This window comes from Nilaparvata lugens, chromosome 5, assembly GCF_014356525.2.
Source record: "Nilaparvata lugens isolate BPH chromosome 5, ASM1435652v1, whole genome shotgun sequence".
Classification (NCBI taxonomy): Eukaryota; Metazoa; Arthropoda; class Insecta; order Hemiptera; family Delphacidae; genus Nilaparvata; species Nilaparvata lugens.
Genome location: NC_052508.1, coordinates 52,968,802 through 52,976,943, shown reverse-complemented (window position 1 = coordinate 52,976,943; position 8,142 = coordinate 52,968,802). Strand labels below are relative to the sequence as shown.

Here is an 8,142-nt window from a genome sequence, read left to right as displayed (position 1 = left end):
TGGTGTTGAAATTCAGACTTACTCTTATCTTATAGGATACACTTATCTTATAGCACACAAAAATATTGGTTATTGACTTTCCCCGGACCGCTCTTAGATAGATTTTGAATAACTTGTAGATGAGTATTGGAGAATATTTTGAATGCAAACACATTTTATTCGCCGTAATTTGTGTACTAACTATTCAAATTAATTTTTTTCATACAAAAATCACTGAGATTTACTCTCTCAATATGGAAATAATCCATGTTCAGAAAAGAATTAGCCTATTATTATTTCGAGTAGACAGTCAATTGATTATCTTACAAAATCGTGTTATTATAAATATATAAAATCAGACTACTCTCAACTATACATTGCCTGACCATCCAAACGATTTAAATTCTCTCTTCATTCAACCAATTCAGAATTCAGAAGTCAATCTGTTAATAGAATCTTTGTAATTTATGTGATTATCAATATCTAACTTCATTCAAACCCAATAATGTTTTATAGATTAGATTATTTCATTTACATGCTGATTCTTCACAATAATTGTTAGAATTCATTGCTAAATTCTGATCATGTCTCTCCAGATGTATTTGCAAGCTTCTCTCCTTCAATTAGACCTTTCATTGAGTGGTCGACGACTTCAATCGTTATATTGATATATCTCTTGATAAAAGTGAAGCATTTATTCAAATCATGATCAAATAATCTTGGATAATAATTCAATTTGAATGTAGGCGTAGGCCCTACAGTGCCACAATTTTCGTCGTCCATCTGGACTACTGTTAACTTCAACAATGCATTAATTCTCTTTTCATAAATCCAGTGAATCCAACAATAAACTCACATGTGTTAACCATACACTTCAGATTCCAGTTAAATCCAAGCAAAGGATGGCATGGAACAAAAGCAATTCAACAATTCAGCCCATCAACAGCTAATTACGAAGCACACATGTTGACCATACTGAGCATTGTGTGCGGATTATCGGTAAACACATTTCGGTATATACTTGTAGCACATATAAACCGAATGTGTCACCAGATGGGTGGTTCTAAGAAAGCCATTGCGACAAGAATTTTGACATTAGGTGTGGACATCTGGACTAGCCTTCCGTCAAATTAGTAATATGTTGGAAGACTGGTATGCGCTCAAAGCCAGAGATGGAAAATAAGAAGTAGTAGAAGAGGAAGATGGAAGGGGAGGATGAAAAGAAACCAAGAATAATATAACACAGGTGGTCAGATTAGTGTTTAGCCTCCGCTTCTTTAGCTTTTGTAGGCAGTGGACGAGGGAGGGAAGCCAGGAGACGACTTTGGACTTTCCCAACAAGACAAGACAAGCTTCGGATGTGATCTGCATCTGCACTGTTTTAACTACAGCATGATTGAGAGTCGATCGTTTTCTTCGAGTCCAATTTATCTTATCATGGTCTATGAATTGTTCTATAGAAGATTCTTGAAAGTGTAATGGGTCATGTTCAATGAACTACATTATGAATAGGTAGTCATAGTCTATTATAGAGTTGGTCGAAGAAAGATCTTTGTAGAAGATGGTTTATCAAACATACAGTATTTGATAGTCTTATTTAATGAAGCCCATCAATGAATCAATACTTTTGTAGGCTATGTGATCTACGTTAGTTTGGAACAGCTTGAAATTTCTCTTCATTTTTCTCTACAAGGCAAGATTTGTTAGTGATCTGCACTATTCAACTAGAGCATAATTGAGAACCACAAGATAATCCTCAGATTTGATAAATGTTATGCGCTATTTAAACTCCAGTTAGAATAAGAGTGGATGGTGCAGATTAGGGAGTGGACCAGTGAATAGAATTTCCTCAACTTTCTCCGCAAAAAAACATGCACAGTGAGGAAGATCACTGATCTTCCAGTGGGAAATGGAAAAAATAGCAGTCGACTAATTTCACATACTGTAGAAATCAAAATAACTCTATAGTCTGCTATGAATAAATAAAAGTAGTTGAGACTTGCAAACTTGGAGGCTTTGCAAAGTTGTGCAAAATTTCATATGACTGAATATATCCAATGAGACAACCCATCCACTGTATTATCAAATTGAATTATATCCAAACTTATAATGCCTGGGAAATAATATTGTAATAGGGATTATTAGGACATTGATTGATTATTATCTGCGGTAAAAATGAAATTGATGGTTAGTTGAATATTATTTTAAATGTGAATCTTCTGCTTGAATTAAGTACATTTATTTTTGCTGCCTCCAGTGGACCAAGGGACTACCCATATTCGAGGGCTAAAAAATATTGTGTGATATTCAAAGGTTTTAGTAAACCTGATTTATGATGAATAATGCTCATTTTAATGATTTTACATCATTTGAAAAGTGGAGCTATCAACTCTAGAATGCCAGTGGAAGTATGGAAAAGGTACAATTTTATGATTTGTCAAAATGCATAGAAATGCCTAACTTTGCATATGGCTAAGGTTGTTGACTTTTTTGCGCTAACTTCAATCAGGAGAAACCTAGTTGCGTCGGAAAGCAAAGCAACGAATGAGAGAGCAAAATAGTTTTCGCCTTTTTCAGCCTATAGCTTTGAGTCGGTAGTGACTATATCGTGTTGTCTATTATATTAATTATACTTGATACTGAATTACATCGTACTACTTGATACGAGAGAATACGAAATATGTATAATCATGTATGTAGTCTGCCATCAATTGGTCAATAAGACATTATTTTCGTGTAGCCAATAATCTCTTATCTTCCACTTGCTTTTTTTCAGAAATATTTAATTTTGCTATTATTGCAATTTCACCAAGACTTAATAGAATTTGATTCGATGAAAACAGTTATTTTCTTATTTTGCTTGTACGTGTATTACATTACACTGTTTCCCCTAGAAATTTAATTCCATTTACTGAAAGAAATTCATTTCAGAGGTGTGTAAAACTTTCGCACAAGACACTCAATTTTTCATGACATAACTCTGGAATCCAGATGTCGTGAATTAATAAATTGCTATATAACATATTTTTATGGAACTGCACTTAGGAATCAAGGACAATAAAATTCAGCAATACTTCGATTTTGATTAATATTGGATTGATCTCTTATCTGCTGTTACTCAGTAATAAGAGTTAAATACTCATCTCCATATAATAAGATAGGAAAATGAACCATTATCAGATTCTTCCCTAGGGCAACAAATAATCAACAATATTATCAGTAAACAACATATTGGTCATCTTCTTTCACTGCTCAGCTCACACTCAACTCCATTTCATGCTGTCTTCAGACCGGTTGATGCTGGGAGGGTCACGTGAGCTCGGCAACATAGGTATACACATATATACCGGTTTGTGTGGTGTACAGTGTGCAGTGATTGTGGCCACCTGAGCTCGCAGGTCTGCAGGTGTGCAGTAGACTTGCTGGCGCCAGTCGCCTGTCGGCTCTAGCCGCATTCCTAGGCAGTCGAAGCACACGTGTGCACCAACAGAGTCTGAGAACCAACCGAACACTCGTCCCACGCCTCAAACCAGTCCCTCCTCAGCATCATTGCCTCAGCGCTCTTTGTCTAACGCAAGGACTGTCGCCAACCGTGTATTCCTTAGTAATTCTCTCACTCTTTCAAACAGCCTTCTTCTCTGTCTTGAGCACACACTTGCGCTCCGTAAATCGCAATCTCATTTGGCAGTTGCCGCGATCCTATCAACATCCAATTTCTCGAATAAAAAAGGTACTGCTACCAGAGAGTAAAATAATTCACATTTTATGCACATATACAACGGAGTAGAGAGCATCTAGTATTTCTTCTTCTGTGCTTATAAATTCTATACACTCTGGCTGTTACTTTTTGGTATTTGCGAAGAAGCATCGTTGTAGGAACAGAAATGATGTTACTGTAGATACCTGTATTACCCTCTAACTCGATCTGTACTGTAGAACCTCTCTACTCCTACTTTTGCAGTTTATTTGATGAGCAGTGTATGGGATCGTTTTGTTATTGGGAATGGAATAATGTAACAGTAACGATAATGAGTCCTAGAATTTGGACTATCTGTAATTCCAAAATGTGTCTTTTATTTGCCAAATATGTGATGTATGCCATACCGAATGATATAGCATTCTGAACGTGATACCTGTTCCTTTTAATAGATTATTTAAATTATGTCATATAGGAGGAAGTTTCCCATATGTATACTATCTAGTCATAGATTTAATCAAGCCTATTAATTATTCAGTCTATGGTCTAGTTTACAATATACAGTTAACATGTCAGGCAGCCTTCTCACAGTATAACATACTTTTAATACTCTATGAAAATACAATATTTCTTGATTTATAATGAACTACATGAGTTAATTCAACACAGATCAAAGCCAAAGAGCATTGGAATTTGTGTTTTATGTATGAATGAAGGAAGAAACGATCCATGGGAGACAAAACAACGTATTAAGTAACATCTTAACTTCAATACTAATATAAACGAACGTTTACTATACAAACGTTTAATATAACGTTTAAATATAGTTATACGAACGTTTAATATAATACAAACGTTCACTAATAACGTTTAACGTTTACTAACGTACATTAGTAAACGGACCAACGAGTCACATTTTCTAGAAGGAAAATATTCAGAGGTAAAATAAATTATTAGGAGCTGAATAAAACATCTTCAAAACAAAACAATATTTTTTTTTCATTAAAAATGTTTACAAACTTGTAAATCGCAGGGCTCGATCGGATGGACATTGGAGAGTTGGGCAGCCAGTCCGAACGGAAACCGCGAGATTTGTTCATTGCATATTCATCACGGAGCTTCCGGTACGTCACGGGAGAGAGCTCTGTCGGCATACGAAAACACCCACCGACCACGGATCACGGACCACATCCATAAACACTTGCATATCAATGCAGTTAGTAGCCGGGCAGGTGCACAATCACTCAATCATTTACATATTCTCATCATAGATAAACGTATAGTCATAGGAAAAAACAATCAATCAATGTATAGCGATTCTCCAGTATAGTTATGAACTTTTTTCATGAATTTATTCTCCCACATCTCACATACCTCCATACTACCCAGCATCTAGGTTTTCATATTTCTTCAGTAAATTGAGTTTAATTTAGTGAATTTAGTGAATAAACCTTAAACATGGAAATATTAGTAATGAATGCTATTTGAATGCCATTATTAAAAAAAAGTATATGATTATAACGGTCAAGTCCGTATTTAATCACTTATTCATTTGGTGACAACATAATTAACAAAAATATTATAAGATACAGATTTCATTTTAGTTGATTAACACTTCAAAAAAGAAAAAACTTTTGAAAATTTTAAAATTGTATTCAAATTTTAAGCATTCAGATAAGAATATTTAATCGAAAATCAATCACCATTGATGATGGATGTTCAAGCTTTATTGGTTCACATAGATTCATAATATCTGATGAAATCTGCACATAATATTTATAATCTACTCATTGATTCAAAACGGCTTTCCATATCAAATCGAAATTATTCCAATCAGTTGGAGAATAACATTATGATGAACCACAGTATTGTTCTATTTCCTTTACTGTAATAATGTCCTGGTAATATTTGAGACTACATTTTTTCAATAATTTTACTATCGAATACTTATTTCAATGCAAATTCTAATTCAAATGAAAAATTTTAATAATGAAATCACCTATTGTGTTTATTGTAAAAATAATAATAGCCAAAGGAAGCAGTAAGTAACCAAGAATTGTGTGATCTCTTGCTTTTCTCAATAAATTATCCTGCGATGTTTCCATGATTTCTCTCATGAAGTTTTGTTCTTTCTCATTATTAGTTCCACTTGTTTCCAGTGAATTATCTGCATTTAGGAATTCGAACTGAATACTAGCAAGAATCAAGAAAACCAGGATGCATGATTTTTGAAGTCTCAAAGAGTTAATGAGGAGCTTGGGTGGCAGCATGTTATTCATATTCCAATGTTTCCTTATAGGTGATTCAAAAATGGTGATCTTCCTGTTGAAAAATGATTGCATATTGAATTATTCTAATCATGTTCATCTCAAGAAAAAAATCACAAACTCACCATAGACAAAATTCAACGCATAATTTATGAATTAATTAAATATTTGTAGATTTTATTCAATTAAAACACGTTGAAATGTTATTCATCTTTCCAATATCAAGAAGTCACGGATGAATCATGAATTGAATAGAAAGAAATTCTTATTAATGCTACATCAACTATGATTATTGAATATAAAACATTCACATAAACGGTAATTAAGAACAATAACTTGTTATTAAACGGCGTTTGTTTAGTCTTATTCAACAATAGCTATTGCAATCGTAATTCCTAGAAATTTCCTTCAACAAAATATATTTTTTTGCAAATGCATGCTGTAAATACATCTGAAGACACAAGGGATAAGTAATACAGTATTTGATGATTCCATTTCAATTCCGATCAGACATGTAAAACATGATACAAAAAACATGTTTTTTTTCAATTTCAACATTGTATTTTCATAAATACATCCAAAAATCAATAAATAAATGCTATCAATACAACTAATAGAATTTTTCAGTACGTACCGTCGTATTTGATCCAATCTTACTATCCGACAAAGCACTAAAGAACTAAGAATAGTCTATACAGTACTCAACCAAGTGACTAAAAATTTCTATAAAAATTGTAATTATCTATATGAGTGTTCTGTGTTATTACTGATTGAGCTTTATGTGACTAATTCACTTAATGAACCAAATTATAATATGCACCGTATTATATGTTCGAGTAATAGAATCAAGCAACTCAGCGCAACTGATTTTAAATTACTTTATGATGCATTTACAAATTTTCCACTTGAGCATTGTATGTTCGTTTCTCCAATTTGATGGTTCAACACTTTAAATATTTATAGTATCGTATTGTTATTTTCTTGCTGAATTCACCAATTTTCAACTTACTGTATTCATACACAATCAAACAATTGCTTGCTATTGAATAAAGTGTGGATTATATCCACATGCATGAGGTACCTTCATGCAATGTACATTCGTTTCTCTAATTTGATGGGTTGACACTTTAAATCTATATAGTATCGTATTGTTGTTTTCTTGGTAAATTCAACAATTGTCAACTCACTGTATTCATACACAATCAAGCGATAATTGCTTGCTATTGAATAAAGTGTGGACTATATCTACATGCATGAGCTATAGCAAAGAATAAAACAATCTTAAGTTGAATAAACAATATAAATTAGAATAAAACAATTATTTAAGTTTTCTCTGGGTAATAGCTATGCTATTGAGCGTATCAGTAGAGTGATGGAATGTTAGCAGGTAAAGTATGTTCCCAGGGTGGGTGTATAGGGAATCACTTCAAGCTGATAAAGAGTATTGACGCAGGTGTAGAATAGAATGCAATGCTGGTGAGCTACTTTCCTTGTCTTGTCATTTTTATCTTATCAGCCACCTGTTTCTTCATTCACAATTTGTTTACTACTGGGTAAAGTGACAAGTCAACATTCTCACAAAAATTAGTTACCTAATCATTGTGATTCTGAAACTCAATTTTAATAGTGGAGAAATGTTAAAACGAATTCAAATTTTGAATTGCTCTTTTGATCTAATTTGAGAGATAATCAAGTCTTGTTAAATTCATTGGGCACTAATGTTCTTTGATGTAATTTCATTATTATTCTATGATAATTCGTTTGATTTGAATCATATTTTCAAATAATATGAGTGAAAGAGTTAATTGAATTTATAACAAGATACCGGTTTCAGTTGTTACACCTTCGTCAATCTCTGGTAAACTGAAACTCAAGTAAAGAGCAGCTGAATAGAAAGTGATGACCTAACGATATGATAGATAGATTAATGGGAACGTCTGCCATAGGCCTAGACAAGCCACTCCCACAACTAGCCATTCAGTCTCCTATTGCAGTGACGTTTGATTGTATATGGGTGTGGCTTGTCTAAATCAATGACAGGCGTCTTCTTTATATCATTTCTCTTGTTGTTGTTCATTTCTGTTCTCCTGTCTGTTGAAGTTTTATTTCACTGCTCTGTTGTCAACTAATACTTAGTACTAAAGATTGGCAATGCTGTAACAACCGAAACTGGTATCTTATAATTCTATTAAGTTTGTA

The 8,142-nt window shown here is 33.3% G+C and overlaps 1 long non-coding RNA gene across 1 annotated transcript; it reads right to left on the bottom strand.

The window, feature by feature from the left end:
- Window positions 1-4,643: 4,643 nt before the first annotated feature.
- On the bottom strand, window positions 4,644-7,781 carry LOC111052198. Its single transcript, XR_002606157.2, has 2 exons — window positions 6,578-7,781; window positions 4,644-5,998 (listed from the first exon to the last, which is right to left on the bottom strand). It is a non-coding gene; the product is annotated as an uncharacterized LOC111052198 (long non-coding RNA).
- Between the last annotated feature and the right edge of the window lie 361 nt (window positions 7,782-8,142).